At 31.4% G+C, this 16979-nt stretch overlaps 1 long non-coding RNA gene across 1 annotated transcript in view; it reads right to left on the bottom strand.

The window, feature by feature from the left end:
* Positions 1-10193: 10193 nt before the first annotated feature.
* Positions 10194-16979, bottom strand: part of LOC127553660 (uncharacterized) — a 52077-nt gene continuing 45291 nt past the window's right edge. The window contains exons 2-5 of the long non-coding RNA XR_007951796.1: positions 16746-16979; positions 15875-15935; positions 15384-15506; positions 10194-10521 (exon numbers count right to left, since the gene is read on the bottom strand). The exon at positions 16746-16979 is cut by the window's right edge and continues 195 nt beyond it. This is a non-coding gene — a long non-coding RNA (uncharacterized LOC127553660). The remainder of the gene's footprint in view (positions 10522-15383; positions 15507-15874; positions 15936-16745) is intronic.

Genomic DNA, 16979 nt, shown 5'->3' on the forward strand with positions numbered 1-16979 from the left:
GTCCAGACTAGCTCTCCGGAGGGCCTCAGGATCAGTCAAAGTCTTTAGGAAGAGAAGTGAAGGAGGCATGTAACTCATCAAAAATGGATCCTGGACTATGGAGTCTGGAGCCTGAAGTCTCTCCTTCCTTCCTGAGCGTGCTGTGGCAGAGAGACTCTGGCCCTCTCCCTCAGCCCTCCAATTCTTGTCTCCCATTACCTTATCACAACACATTCAGCTAGCACCAATCTTGAGGAGAGCAATAACATCACCACATCATTTAAGTGTATGTATGTATATAGAACCATTATCTCACATTGAATAAGTAATTAACCTTAAGTGCTCTGCTGTCTGCTTAGTACATCTTTTCAGAGTTACAACCCTCTAGAAATAAAAAAATAAAAAAATAAAAAAAAGAGAGAGAAGAAAAGAAGAAAGGAAGGGGCAGAAGATAAAGAGAGAGGAAGGAAAGAGAGGAAAAAGGAAAGCAGGGGATGAAAAAAGAGGGGAGGGGAGGAGAGAAGATAAGATAGGGGAGGAAAGAGGAAGAAAAAAAAATGAATAGAGTGTAGCTACATTGTGAAGAGTTTTAAATACTAAGTTAAGAAGTTTCTATTTTAGTTCCCAAAACAATAGGAAGTCATTGAAGTTTCTAGAGGAAAAGAGTTACATGGTCAGACTTGTGCTTTAGGAAGATTATTTTGGCAATTATGTGGAGAATAAATTAAAGAGTGGATAAATTGGCAGGAAAACAAATTATGAGCCAATTGCAAAAATCTAGGCAAAAGCTGATGAAGGAATTGATTAGGTTAGTTGCTGCTATATAGGTAGAAAGAAGAAAATGTGTGGCAAAAGATATAAGGGGGAGGAGTAAAAATATAGAGAAAAGAATTGATGATCAGTCACACACACGCACATACACACACACACACACACACACACACACACACACATTGTGAACTTCAGGTAAATGAAAGGATTGTAATATCTGTAGTAGATAGAGTAGCCTTCTGAGATTTTTCTACTTTTGTTCAAGGAAAGAAAGTGATCTTTTTGAGATCTTTTGAAATCTAGAAGTATTTTCTCTTCTGTTTCCATCTATTCTATATAATATTTCTATCTACACCTACATATTCTGCTTCAAGAAAATATATAGGGTTTAAGGATAGATTGTATAGATTAATAAGCTTTCATTTTAAACTAAATTGCTGCCACGGTAATAGGAGGCACTGTGAAATGAGCACTGGTATCAGGAAAACCCATGCTCATCTTCAACTTCAGAAACACATTACTTGTGTGAGTCGGTGTAAATCACTTTAACTCTTTTTACCTCTGTTGCACAATTGTAAAATAGGGGATAATAATAGTTCTTACACCACAGATTGTCTTGAGAATCAAATGAGATAACAATTATAAAGATTTTTGGCATAGTAAACACTATTTATTTTTATTTTACTGTTATTTCTTCCTTCATGCTGAAACATTTCCTTCATCTAGAAACTTAGTGATGATCATTTTGATTTTAGTGATGCTCATTAACATTCAAATTCTTGCCCCATTAGACCTAGTACAAACAAAATCTATTAATTTCTGTATAGTATATACTATTATTTCTAATATAGCATTTAATAAAATAATTTTTTCTTTTGAATTGTTTTTTCCAATTTATTGATTCAAAAATCAAAGTTATTTGCCATTACTTATTATGGAATAAATATCTAAATAAAATGCTGATCAAAAATTGTGAAATCATAGATTTATAGCAATTTAGATGAGGTAAAAGAAATTAAGATATATAAGCCAACATTTTTGGCAGCTAAGCAGAACAGTTGTCATGTATAGAGTACTGGGAATGGAATAAGGAAACAGAACTCAAATCCTACTTCTGATACTTACTAGCTTGTATTACCTTGAATAGAACACTTAAACTTTCTCAGAATTAGTTTATTCTAATAAACTATGATTCATTTAAGGGACCAATGATTCATTTAAGGGACAACAAATAAGCAAGTAGGATGCCTTTGTTCTGTGTTCCCTTCCAGGCTTATTAAAAATTCTATCACCTTTTTAACTTATTTGTCTTTTTTTCATAGTTTTTTTTTTAAACAAAGTTTACTGCAGTTGGTGTGTACACACTGCATGTCTTCTGATTTCATTCCGTATCATTTCATATCATTCCTCACATGTTTTCTTATATAGTTCATATTTGCCACATAGTTTATTTCCAGTTTTGCTATTTCAAATTATGCAGTTTAGTTTTTATAAAATGAGTCTTCCCCTCCCTTTAATGGCATTATAAAAATATGGTTTCATAGCCATAGACAGCATAAATACCTGAGAGTATACTAGCCAAGACAAACTTAGGAATTTCATGAACATAATTATAAACAATTTTATACAAATAAAGTTTAATATTTAAATAATTAATTAATTTAAATATTTAGATTTAAATAATTAATTAATTTAAATATTTAGATTTAAATAATTGGAAAATATTAATTGTTCATGGATGAACAAAATCAATCTAATAAAAATTATAAATCTACTTGAATTAATCTACTTATTCAAAAACATCCCAATTAAGTCATCAAAAATATTTAGAAAATACAGCAGAATTCATTTGGAAGAACAAAAGGTCAAGAATATCAAAAGAATCGATTTTTTTTAATGAAAAGAAGGGAAAGTTAGTAGTACCAACTGGTACTGTGTTATAAGATAGTAATTATCAAAAACTATGTGATAATTGCTAAAAAATAGAAAGATGTATCAGTGGAATGAAATATAAATAAAAATAAACAGTAGTAAGTTATTATAGTAATCTTATATGTGACAATTGTAAAGATTTAAACTTAAAATAAGAATTTTCTATTCGATTAAAATTATTGGGAAAACTGGAAAGCAATTTGGCAGAAACTAGTATTTTCTATTTTCTACGATTTTATTTTATACGATTTACCAAGAGAAGATTAAACTAGATACATGACATAGATATAAAGGGGATATAGTAAATAAATTAGAACATATTACCCATCAGATTCATGGATAGGAGAAGAATTTATGAATAAAAAGAGATAAGGATCATTGTAAGATATAAAATGTATACTTTACATTAAAGTAAAAAGTTTTGTACAAATAAAACAAATAGCCAAGACTAAAAGAAAAGCATAAAATTGGGGGGAGGGACAGGAATTTATTGATTGTTACTCAGATAAAGGTCTCATATCTCAAATATAGAGAATAATTGGTCAAATTTATAAGAATATGAGTCATTCCCCAATTGATAAGTAGTCAAAAGATGGGAATACTTAATTTTTGGATGAAGAAATCAAGATTAAACAGTCATATGAAAAATGTTCTAAATAATTATTGATTAGAAAAATACAATTAAAACACTTTGAGATATAATTTCACATCTATCATATTGGCTAAAATGATAGAAGATAGGGACAGCTAGGTAGGTCAGTGGATAGAATATCAGCCCTAAAGTCGGGAGGACCTGAGTTCAAATCTGGCCTAGGACAATTAATACTTCCTAGCTGTGTGAGCCTGGGCAAGTCACTTAACCCCAATTGCCTCATGGGAAAAATTATAGAAAATAAAAATGACAAAGGTTGAAGAGGATGAGCTTTGAACTGATACAACCATTTTGGAGAATAGTTTGAAATTATGCTTAAAGGGTTATAAATTGTGCATACTCTTTGACCCAGAATATCACTAATAGGTCTATTTCCCAAAGTGATCGGGGAAAAAGAAAAAGAACCTATACTTTCTAAAATATTTATAGTCCCTTACTTTGTAGTGGCAAAGAAGTAGAAATCGAGTGATGTCCATTAATTGGAGAATGGCTGAACAAGTTGTGATATCTGATTGTAATGGGATACTACCTGCTATAAGAAATGATGAACATGTTGATTTTAAGAAAATACATGGAAAGATTTGCATGAAATAATAAAGAATAAAATGAGCAGAATCAAGAGAACGCCACATACAATAATAGCAATATTTTTGAAGAATAACTCTGAAGGGTATTATAAATATAAGTATTCAAATCAACTACAAAGGATTTATGAAGGGAAATGCTATCTACCTCCAGAGAAAGAACTTATAAATAGAAATATGCATAGCATTGTTTTACATTCATACAGATACATACATGTATGTGAGAAGTGGTGGTTTTTGCTAGTGTAGGGTGGAAGTTTGGGAGAAAATTTGGAACTTAAATGTAATTTAAAAAATTAAATTAGTTTCAAAAAATAGTCAGAAAAATGGGTAGATTCTTAATAATAAATTTGTTTTTGTAACCCCAATGCCTAGTATAGTTCCTGGCATATAGTAGTTGCTTATTAAATGCTTTTGAATGAATAAATGAATACATATTACCATATTGCTCTCTAAAACCTTTGCAACTTTCTGCAATCTAACCAATAATGAATTGGTGTTTCTGTCTCTTCTCCATACTGACAAAACTGAATTTTATCACATATATGCATATATATATATATATGTATATATATGTGTGTGTGTGTGTGTGTGTGTGTGATTCCAAAAAATTGTCCTTCATTTGTATTACTCAAATTAAGGAGCTTTAACATCTTTTCTATGGTTCTTAATTTTCTAAATTGTTTATAGATATCCTAAGTTTTATAAAATATGCAGTTTTCTATCCTATGATCATTATTGATTCAGCTATTAAAAATGTTGCTTATATATAAAAACTTTAGTAAGTACTTGATGTTATTATTTATTGTTGTTTATCTCACTGTAAGTGAACTTTCCCATTTGAAAAGTTTCTTAAACAGAAAATAATCATAAAAACTTATTAGGGAATGAATATAGAATGTATAAATATGTGCTCTATGTATATTTATATGGGAGTACATCTGTGTTTATATACTTATAGTTCATGCTATGCAAAAATAATTATAAAGTTTAAATATTCAATTCATTGCATCAAAATATTAAGTGTATGCATGAGTCTGGGTGATCTTTTCAAACTTAAAAATTTTATTTTGAAAAATAAACTTCTGATATTTTGGAGTTCTACTCATTTAGCTTAAATTATATAAAATAGAATAATGAAGATATTTGCACATTATCATTCATAAAAGGGAAAAATAATCTATCTACTACACTGTGAACCAAACCTTTGTTTTTGCATCTCTTTCTTCAACCCTTTGTAGATTGCTCTGCATGCATTAAGTAGTTAGATGTTTAATCAACTTTGTAATATTGCCTCTTGACTACTTACTATAACTGAACACTTCCCAGAATACCTAACTATTGATTATGAGATATGACAGTCAATCAAGCTGATTACACTAAAAGCTGAGCATGCAAATATTCAAATTTGACACTAATTTAGTTAAAATATTTTTCTTTGCATGTTCAGTATTAAAATCACTCTTCTCAATAAGGTGCCAGACCTTTGATGTTTCCAATAACAAGCCAAATATCTTGAAAATGTTGCATTAAAAATAGCCTTGATGTCAATTAAACATATTTTTCTAGTTTTACTTCCTTTACTTTCAGGAAAATAAAAATTCAAGTTCAAATGTTTTTTGCTATTTCTTTACTAGGCAACATTGAAAATATTGAAATACTGAAAATAATATTGCACAACTAAAAACTAAAAACAAAACTATAACTAAACAAACAAAAAAATCTTAAATTCAAATCAATAAATATTCTTAGAACTACATTGAATGTTGTTTAAAAATGGGCTATAATAAGAGTCAGTTTTTAGATGATCGAGAAACATTAACTAGAGGAACCCTAACATGTGAGGTTTTCCAAATAATCCAATAATTAAGAAATTGATCAACTATTGGAAGAAAAGAACCTCATCAATGGCATTAATCTTTCAATAAATGAAAGCAGGATAAAATGGAAATTGCAATTAAAGGATGACTCACAGGTTCTTTTGGGGAAGGCAATCAAAGGAGTTGACAGAGCTTGATTCATTGTCTGCCCAAAGGCCACTTGAAAACATTACTGCATTTGAATATTAGTCATCTTGCTAAGATGAATATAAGGAAAATGACAAGCAGACAGCTGCAGCTCATGCACTAATATCTGTTGAAGAAGCAGAAAAAAAGTTTCTGAGAACTTTTACAAGATACTCCAAATCAGTTATTATTTTGAACAAGGGAAGAGGACACAAAATATTGAGAGGCATTATGCTGTAGTTGGAAGAGTGCTGAAGTTTGAATCAGGAAGAGCTGAGCTCAAAATCTGCTTTGGACATTTAATAGTTTTGTGATTGAAGGCAAAGAACTTAATTTCAACCTCCTCTTTTGAAAAATGTGGGGTCTCAAATACATGGCATTTAAGTCTCTAATAGCTCAAAATCTATGAGCCTATAATATAATTAAAACATGGCATTCCTTTGAGAAACAAAAAAAGTCAAAAGCTTTTATTCAAATCAGGATCCTCTTGCCTATGTAAGTATTTTCTTTCAACAAAGAAGCTAGACATTAGATTTATAAAACAGCAGCATAAACAAAATGGAATTGATTCTATCTTAACACACAAGAAATATATATATTGATCAGTTAGAACAAAGATCATAATATCAAATTAAAAGAAAGATTAGATGAGATGATCTATGGCAAAAGCCTAAAATAAGATGTCAATGACAAATACTGAGAAATGTAAAAAAGGAAAGATATTGATCGTAAAAATCATCATCTCCTGCAAATTTTAACTGCTATAAACAGAGGAAAAGGTGAATTCTATAAGATCTACTCTGCCTTTGTTGCAATACTTGGTTGCAACTCCACAAAACAAGATGTCCCCTTTGCTACACTTTCCCTCCATTTCTTGAACTCTTTTTGTGCTTTTTTCTTCTATTGGTTTATAGGGCAGTTAGGTGGCACAGTGGAACATTCACTAGACTGGAGTAGGGAAAATCTGAGTTCAACCCTGGTTTCAGGCACATATTAGTTGTGAGAAAGTCACTTTATTTGTCTTAGTTCCTCATCTATAAAATGGGGATACACTTCAGAAAGAAATGGAAACTGAAAAAATCCATGGGATCATGATGAGTTGGATAAGACTGAACAAACAACAATATTATGAACATTATTATTTTATTACCTTATATTTATATTATTGCCTATTATTGCTGATATTGTGCACAGGCTTGGGTTGCTAGGTGAGAAAGTGGAAAAAAGTGCTGAGCCTGATGTCAGGAAAACTTCATGTCCTGAATACAAATCTGACCATTTTCCCCCCCTGGACAAGTCACTTAACCCTGTTTGCCTCAGTTTCTTCAACTGGAAAATGAGCTAGAAATGGAAATAGCAAACCACTCCAATATCTTTGCCAAGAAAACCCAAATAGACACAAAGAGTCATACATAAAGCAATAGTAGTTATTATTCATTTTGCTATTTTACATTGTTGTGAATATCCATATATTTCATCTAAGTTTTTAGTTTTGATGTTTTTCAATTGAGCAAAATGTTTTCAAACAATTTCTTGTGGCTTTATTATGAATTCTTTTTCATTTTTTTCATATTGATAATATTTTTCATCTTCCTTTAAAATGTGACTTTATGGAAACAATAAACTGGGAAAACATTTTTACAGTCAAAGGTTCTGATAAAGGCCTCATTTCCAAAATATATAGAGAATTGACTCTAATTAACAAAAAAATTAAGCCATTCTCCAATTGATAAAGGATTAAAGGATATGAACAGACAATTCTCAGATGAAGAAATTGAAACTATTTCTAGCCATATGAAAATATGCTCCAAATCATTATTAATCAGAGAAATGCAAATTAAGACAACTCTGAGATACCACTACACACCTGTCAGATTGGCTAGAATGACAGGGAAAGATAATGCGGAATGTTGGAGGGGATGGGAAAACAGGGACACTGATACGTTGTTGGCGGAATTGTGAACACATCCAGCCATTCTGGAGAGCAATTTGGAACTATGTTCAAAAAATTATAAAGCTGTGCATATCCTTTGATCTAGCAGTGTTTCTACTGGGCTTATTATACCCCAAAGAAATACTAAAGAAGGGAAAGGGACCTGTATGTGCCAAAATGTTTGTGGCAGCCCTGTTTGTAGTGGCTAGAAGCTGGAAATGAATGGATGCCCATCAATTGAATAATCGTTGAATAAATTGTGGTATATGAACGTTATGGAATATTATTGTTCTGTAAGGAATGACCAGCAGGATGAATACAGAGAGGACTGGCGAGACTTACATGAACTGATACTAAATGAAATGAGCAGAACCAGGACATCATTATATACCTCACCAATGATACTATTTGAGGATGTATTCTGATGGAAGTGGATTTCTTTGACAAAGAGATCTAACTCAGTTTCAATTGATCAAGGATGGACAGAAGCAGCTACACCCAGAGAAAGAACACTGGGAAATGAATGTAAACTGTTTGCATTTCTGTTTTTCTTCCCGGGTTATTTATACCTTCTGAATCCAATTCTCCCTGTGCAACAAGAGAACTGTTCGGTTCTGCATACATATATTGTATCTAGGATATACTGTAACCTATTTAACATGTATAGGACTGCTGGCCATCTGGGGGAGGGGGTGGAGGAAGGGAGGGGAAAAATCAGAACAGAAGTGAGTGCAAGGGATAATGCTGTAAAAAATTACCCTGGCATGGGTTCTGTCAATAAAAAGTTATTAAAAAAAAAAAAGCAATAGACTAGTTGATTAGTGGAATAGGTTAGGTTCAAAGCACAAAATGGTCAATAACTTTAATAATCTAGTGTATGACAAACCCAAAGACCCCCAACTTTTGGGATGAGAACTGACTGTTTGACAAAAACTGCTGGGAAAATTGGAAATTAATATTGCAGAAACCAGGCATTGAACCACACTTAACACTGTACACCAAGATAAGGTCAAAATGGGTTCATGTCCTAGGCAATAAGTTTTTGTACAAAACAAAACTAATGTAGACAAGATTAGAAGGGAAGCAATAAACTGGGAAACATTTTTACAGTCAAAGGTTCTGATAAATGCCTCATGTCCAAAATAAATAGAGAATTGTCTCTAATTTATAAGAAATCAAGCCATTCTCCAATTGATAAATGGTTAAAGGATGTGAACAGACAATTCTCAGATGGAGAAGTTGAAACTATTTCTAGCTATATGAAAAGATGCTCCAAGTCATTATTAATCAGAGAAATGCAAACTAAGACACCTCTGTGATACCACTACATACCTCTCAGATTGGCTAGAATGACAGGAATAGATAATGCTGAATGTTGGAGGGGATGTGGGAAAACTGGGACACTGATACATTGTTGGTGGAATTGTGAACACATCCAGCCATTCTGGAGAGCAATTTGGAACTATGCTCAAAAAGTTATCAAACTGTACATACTCTTTGATCCAGCAGTGTTTCTACTGGGCTTATACCCCAAAGAGATCTTAAAGAAGAAGGGAAAGGGACCTGTATGTGCAAGAATGTTTATGGCAGCCCTGTTTATAGTGGCTAGAAGCTGGAAACTGAATGGATGCCCATCAGTTGGAGAATGGCTGAATAAATTAGGGTATATGAATATTATGGAATAGTATTGTTCTGTAAGAAATGACCAGAAGGATGATTTCAGAAAGGCCTGGAGAGACCTACATGGACTGATACTGAGTGAAATGAGCAGGACCAGGAGATCATTATATACCTCAACAACAAGGCCCTATGGTGATCAATTCTGATAGGGTGGCCCTTTTCAACAATGAGATGAACCAAATCAGTTCCAATAGAGCAGTAATGAATTGAACCAGTTACATCCAGTGAAAGAACTCTGGGAGATGACAATGAACTACTACATAAAGTTCCCAATCCCTCTATTTAATTTTGTCCACCTGCATTTTTGATTTTCTTCACAGGTTAATTGTTCACTATTTCAAAGTCTGATTCTTTTTGTATAGAAAAATAACTATGGATATGTGTACATATATTGTATTTAACCTATATTTTAACATGTTTAACATATATTGGTCAACCTGCCATCTTGGGGAGGGGGTGGGGGAAGGAAGGGAAAAATTGGAACTTTCAAAGCGTTTTGCAATTGTCAGTGCTGAAAAATTACCCATGCATATATCTTGTAAATAAAAAGCTATTAAAAAATAGGATTGCAAAAAATTAATAAATAAAATGAAATAAAATAAAATAAAATGTGACTTTATTAGGTATTTTAATAAATAAAACAACTTAATGTCATTTATTAATTCACTAGTGTTTTGCTTTCAATTTTATTAATCATTTAATTTTTTTTTTTTTTAGTATTGTCTTCGAGTTGAGATTTTTGGTGTCTTGTTTTTCCAGATTTTTTTAATTACATAGAATATATAATGGATGAGTATGACAGAGAGCAAGTCACTGTTCATTTAAATTTTGTGCTGGAATTAAATGAGACACTTATAAGTCGTTCATTCAACTATCAACAGAATGAGATTTACCAAGCCTTAAGATGAAAATGATGTCCAAGGATATTGTAGCATGTAGCTAGGATGGATGCCACTCCTTTCGCTTCCTTATGAAAGAACGTTCCTGAAATAGGGCAGGATATGACAATTCAGATGAAATTCTTAAAAACTTCAACACCATGTAATTTTTGAAATATGAAGAAAAATAAAAATATCTTAAAAGAAAAAAACAGGTAATTTTGATTAAATTAAATTGAAAACTTTTTCAGAAAAACTAATTCCACTTAGAATCAAAAAAAAGATGGAGAATGACATAAAGGTTCTACATGAAGCAACTCTAATAAAATTCTGACATCCAAAATCTACTGAGTAGACACAAATATATTGCATTAAGTCAGTCACTGAAAGACAAATACTCAAATAATATGTACAAATAGCTTTCAAAAGGAGAAATGTAAGTTATAGACCACCCCTGAACACCTTTAATTAATAATTAAAGATATGCAAATTCATAGAATTCTAAATTTTCACCTCTGGCCCATCAAATTGGGACAAGGATTGGGAGAAAAAAGAAAAAACAGCAATGTTTAAAGAGCTATGGAAAGGCTGTAATACTAATTTAATGCTGAAGAATGGAGCTGCAAATTATTATAACATTTTTGAAAAGCAATTTGGAATTATACAAGAAGAGTTACTACTCCAGTGCATACTCCAAGAAGTCTAATGAGAAGAAAAGAAAATCTATATACACACAAATACTCATAGCAATATTAAATTACCAAAAGCTATAAACAAAATATGGTTCAAGTGGTTAGAAAATGGCCCAAATTATTATGGTATATGAAATCAATGACTATAATTTCTCAGTCAGGATCAAATATCACAATTGTAGTGAAACATTAGAAGTCTTGCATGATGCACAGTGAAGAGATGCATCCAAAAAAAAAGAACAATGTAAACAGCAACAAAAATCATCTTCCTCTATTACTTATACCTGCCACTTTCCAAATAAAATGGACATCTTAGCTTTGTAGTAAGACATCTATTTATTCTTGATAACTTCCAGAATTTCCATGTTACTTATCTCAACTAACAAACATACATATGTTATATTTAATAAAAGCATTTGAAAGTTAGGAAGAATAGTGGATAGAGTTTTGAACCTAGAGGCAAAGGACCTGGATTTGAATCATGCTTACTAATTATAACTCTGGATAGTCTATCATGACTTATCTGAGACTCAGTTTTGTCATGTGTTGCCAAATTCCCAAAGTAAAATTTTAAATTTACTTTAAGAGACTTTAAATTTACTTTATTTTGATACATTTCTAGGTAGCTAGATGGTGAAGTAAATAGTGTCCTGGACCTCAAGTCAAGAAATTCAGCCTCAGATATTTACTAGTTATGTGATTCTGGTCAAGTTGCTTCAGTTTCCACAAGTATAATAACAGCATCTATTTTTCATAGTTGTTATGAGAATCAAATATGATAATAGTTATAAAGTGCTTTGTAAATCTTAAAGTGCAGTATAAATGCCTGCTATTATTAAATACATTATGTGAGATTTTAATGATAAAAAAAATTAAGGATCATAATTTGAGAGCTAACAGGGACCTTAGAAGTCATAAGTTCAAACATCTTCATTTTTACAGATAAGGAAACTTGGCTGAAAAGGTTATGTGGAGTTGTCATGAAATCTAACAAAATGACATGTTATCATAATTTTAGAAGTGCTGGGAATTACTGTGTTCACAAACACTTTTGCCATCCTATGCAGGTAGAGATAGACAAGGAAAATAATATGGAATTATTTGTATCCTGTGCTTGCTAAATCATATGGATAAATGGAAAACTGTGTACAATGTATTCATACTAGGAAGTTAATGACTCACTCAAACTTTAAGTTCAGTTGGCGGTTTCCACCAAAGTGGTGGTTTAGCACTTAGTGCTAAAGAGATAAAATATATTCTCAGTGCATCATAAGTTTACTCCTTGTCTTTTAATCCTCAGCAGCCATCTCAGTATATACCTAATCAAAACTTAAATATTTTAAGTACAGGCTTTAGTAATATTATCAAGCAATTAGCAAATTCTTGAGCTGTTTGTCTTTGTTGTCAAGAATCTTTTTATATTATTAATGACTAGGATATAAGTAGCTCCATATTTTAAAAAAGCAAAACACACCACTGCATCTTTTGCTCATAGCATTTCTCTAAAAAATACTTGTGAACATATATTTCATTTTCAAACAAATATTACAAAGGACATGAACCCTCAGAGGCAATTATGATCCTAAGTTAGATGCAATCTTCAAAGAAACAAATTTTTTAAAACAGAAAAAAAATTACACAATGTATACGTGTGTGTGTGTGTGTGTGTGTGTTTATGACCATTTGGAAACACTTAGAAAAAGTTTGGAAAGCAATATTAAGGTGGAGGCATAACTAAAAAACTAAACTTTTGTCAGTTTCAGCATTCCATAGCATTCCCATGTGGATGCATGTGTATGATTCAAGAAGCAGATCTAGAAAGTCAACCTAAATGATTCTGCTCAGAGAATGACATAAATTGTGGTTTATGATGTGACACCAAAAACAATGAGGTGAACATGAAAATGCATAGTATGTGTTAGTTTCATAAAAAATAAAAGAAAAAAATCATCTGTAAAAATAACAAAGTTAAAAACATATGGTAAGGCAGTTCCCTCAAGCAAAACGAACTGTAAAATAAATCATGAAACTGGAATGAAGTGAATAAATAAAAATCAAGCCAGTATGAAAACAATGTTCCTTTCTCAAGGATTAATTGTATAGTAAGGAGCTAGATAGGGGTGCTGTACCATGTATGACACTTTGCTTCAAAAGTGTCAAAAATTACCAGATTATAAAAATGAAGGGAAGGGAAATAATTGGTATCATTGTCTATATTTATTCATTTTCTTTTTCTGTGAACATTCATTTTAAGTGCTGTTAATCATTTAATTTCTCTAACACATATAAAATGGAGAGGGGGAAGCCTATGAACTTTCCTTAATAGATGAAATCTTAAGGTTTAATAATCAACATCAACTTTTTGGCTTTCTTTCTTTGGGTAGAAGTTAATTTTATGATTTGTAGGATAAAAATTAATTCCTATAAAAAGCAGACTCTGATACTGGGGTGTGGGGGGGAACGTTTAAAATAATTTTTTTAATGGAACAGATAGGTCAGTTAAGCTTTAGCATCCACTCATCCTTTGGAGGCTATAACCATACCAAACTGGTTTTCATCTAATTGATTTTAAGATTAGTGACAGAATAATTATTTATTTGCATTAATAGAATGAGTTTCTTTTTTTTTTAATTGTAACTTTTTATTGACAGAACATATATATGGGTAATTTTTTTTACAACATTATCCCTTGCACTCAATTCTATTCCAACTTTTCCCTTCCCTCCCTCCACCCCCTTCCCTAGATGGCAAGCAGTCTTATACATGTTAAATATGTTATAGTATATCCTAGATACAATATATGTGTGCAGAACCAAACAGTTCTCTTGTTGCACAGGAAGAATTGGATTCAGAAGGTAAAAATAACCTGGGGAAAAAAAAAGTTACACTCATTTCCCAGTGTTCTTTCTTTGAGTGTAGCTGTTTCTGTCCATCATTGATCAACTGGAACTGAATTAGATCTTCTCTTTGTTGAAGAAATCCACTTCCATCAGAATACATCCTCATACAGTATCGTTGTTGAAGTATATAATGATCTTCTGGTTCTGCTCATTTCACTTAGCATCAGTTCATATAAGTCTAGAATGAGTTTCTTTAATGTGGATTCACTATACCAAAGAAATCAGAGGTCTTCCAAACTATTATCCCATCAATGTGCCAAGAATTGTGAAAATGACTGATCAATGCCCTCTCATACTTTGTCATTATTGTCTATGTCTTTCCATAAATACTCTATAGAAGGAAATATTCAATATCAACATCATGAGAATGGCCATCTATTGTAACTCAGTTTTTTTATGTCTAGTCCAACAATTTTTCTAGTCATACACTTCCTTCCTTTTACAATACTTTTCATTTTAACAATATTTTACAAGGCATAACTAGTAAAAACTATATAATTACATCTATCATGCATCTTACTGTTGTAACATATTATGATATTACCTTAATTGTATTGTCCCATGATTTTCATCCATAGAACTCAAAAAAAAAAATCCACTGGTGTTAAAAGAAATAAACTTTTATACTTGTGAGCAGCTTGAGATCATTGAAATTACTGTGAATCTTCCAAAATTCAATCCTAACTGATTTCCTACTTCTCTATTTTAGGTCCAGTTAATTGTACATATGCAGAATCTATTCAATTTAGAAAATTATCTATCATTTCAAATTTTTCCATGTAGATGATTAGTCCTAATGTTATGTATTTTACTTCACTTGGTATCAATGTTCAGTTGCTTACTGAGCAGTTATTGTTTCTATAATCATTTGATATATATTTGAAAAAAATTGCATGAAAATGATTTTCAAGACTATACTTCATTTTAGCATGTTATCAAAAACAATAAACAAAGCTTGATCTTGTATCCTTTACATTTTTTAGCCAATTGTATAATTATTATGATGTTGTTTGTTCCAGGAAATAATCTTGGAATGTCTGTCTGTTTCTATCTCATTTTATTCTTATCAAAATTACCTCCATAAGAACATAATTCTTAATTTGTGACTTGGATTGAAATATACTAGAGTATTGGTAGTATAGATCATTCTCATAAAAATATTATAGAAACAAAAAATCCATGTTATTGTGAACAGTTACTGATGTTGCCTCTTGGGAGACAAAAGAGAGGGAGGCAAAAATATCATGCATAGACTGGAAGTCAGAATTTGAATCCTGTTTTAGATACTTAATAGCTATGTGACCCTAGGTAAATCATTTATGCTCCATGAGTCTCAATTTCTTCATCTGGAAAATGAGAAGAATAATAATACTTACTTCAGTGGGCTGTCATGAAAATCAAATGAAGTAAAACATATTTAGTTTTTGAAATTCAAGAGGCAGTTCAAAGAAGGAATATGTCTCAATTTTTAAAATTTTTTCTCTTCCATGGTACATTATCTTTGGATTAAAAGGAAAAAAAAAATGCAAATGGTTACTAAGAAATTAATACCAAGAAAAGTGAAGAGATAACACATCACTTACCAAAAACTAAAAACATAGATTCCTTTAAAAACTCTTAATGTGATACTTAAACTAGGAATTATTGTTATCATCCCTTTCCCTTGCCTTTATTTTTCATTGTTACAAATGACCCTAATTTCTTAAGCACATTTTTAAAAAATTCTGTTAAAGATTTCATCTGACCAATCAAATCCTATTTCTCAGAAGCCTCCATTGTTAAATCTGTCCTTTTGATGTTTTCTTATTCCTTTGTTTGTAGTATAAGGGGACAAGACAGATATGGGGTATACACAGGATATGGTTACCTTTTCAAACAGGACTGCAATCCCAATGGCTTCAATCCATTATAATAGAGTTTTTTTCTCCCTACATAAAACATAATCACAAACCATTCATATAAATAAAAACTTTGTTTCCAAGGTCAAAATATTACTAAATTGGGCCTTTAAGTCTGCCCCAATAGACAAAAAGCCCAATATGCTTTTAAAAAAGAAAAGAAAAGAAAAACAAAACCCTAACCCAGCCTATTTGCAGATATTGCTCTCATTATGTGATACTTGTCTCTAAAAATTCCCAGTAGCACTGAAGCTGGGACAAAGGATACACTATTCTTATGTTTTGAAAAAACTTTTTTGTTTATTTCCCTCTTGGCAGATTTTTCTTATAGTATGCCTGGTGATATTGCAGAGATGGTAGACAAATATCAGATATACCTAAAAAAAATGCCCTTCATGTCTTTGAATATAGATCATGCAAAACAACCTATGATGCCTAGAGATGTCAAGACAGATCATTGGCTCACTTCCCTTTATAACTCCAAATCTTACATGAGTATTGTCATCTAGCATCAACATGGCAAACTATTGTTTTCAAGTAATAGATGCTTACTAAATGTTTGTTGAATTGAAATTAAACTTGTACTTAGATACAAGTAATTGATTAAAATGTTGAATAGCAGCCATAGAATAAAGAACAGAATCAAAGGACAATATAAAGACCTCTTTCTAAGTCAACACTGACTGTCAAGGCTTGTTCATTCAACAAAATGAGAATCTATTAAACAATAGTACCACCTGGATCATATCTCTTCAGATTATCCCCAAAAACAAATGCTTTGTCAAATATTTTGCTAAAATTGAGACACACCATGTCTGTAGCATTCTCCAATCTACTTACCTTGTCAAAAAATGAGGTTACTTGCTTTGGAGAAAACTATGAAGATTATTATTGATCATTACCTCCTTTTCTAAATGCTCATAAATCATATTCTTGATAATATACACTTAAATTGGAGTCAAACATACTAGTTCATAGTTTTTTGTTTTTGTTAGTTGTTTCTGATGTGTCCAACTATTTATATCCCTTTCTTTTCACAAAATCAGAATATTTTCCTTCTTCAGTTTTGCTATA

This window comes from Antechinus flavipes, chromosome 3 (genome assembly GCF_016432865.1).
Source record: "Antechinus flavipes isolate AdamAnt ecotype Samford, QLD, Australia chromosome 3, AdamAnt_v2, whole genome shotgun sequence".
Taxonomy (NCBI): domain Eukaryota; kingdom Metazoa; phylum Chordata; class Mammalia; order Dasyuromorphia; family Dasyuridae; genus Antechinus; species Antechinus flavipes.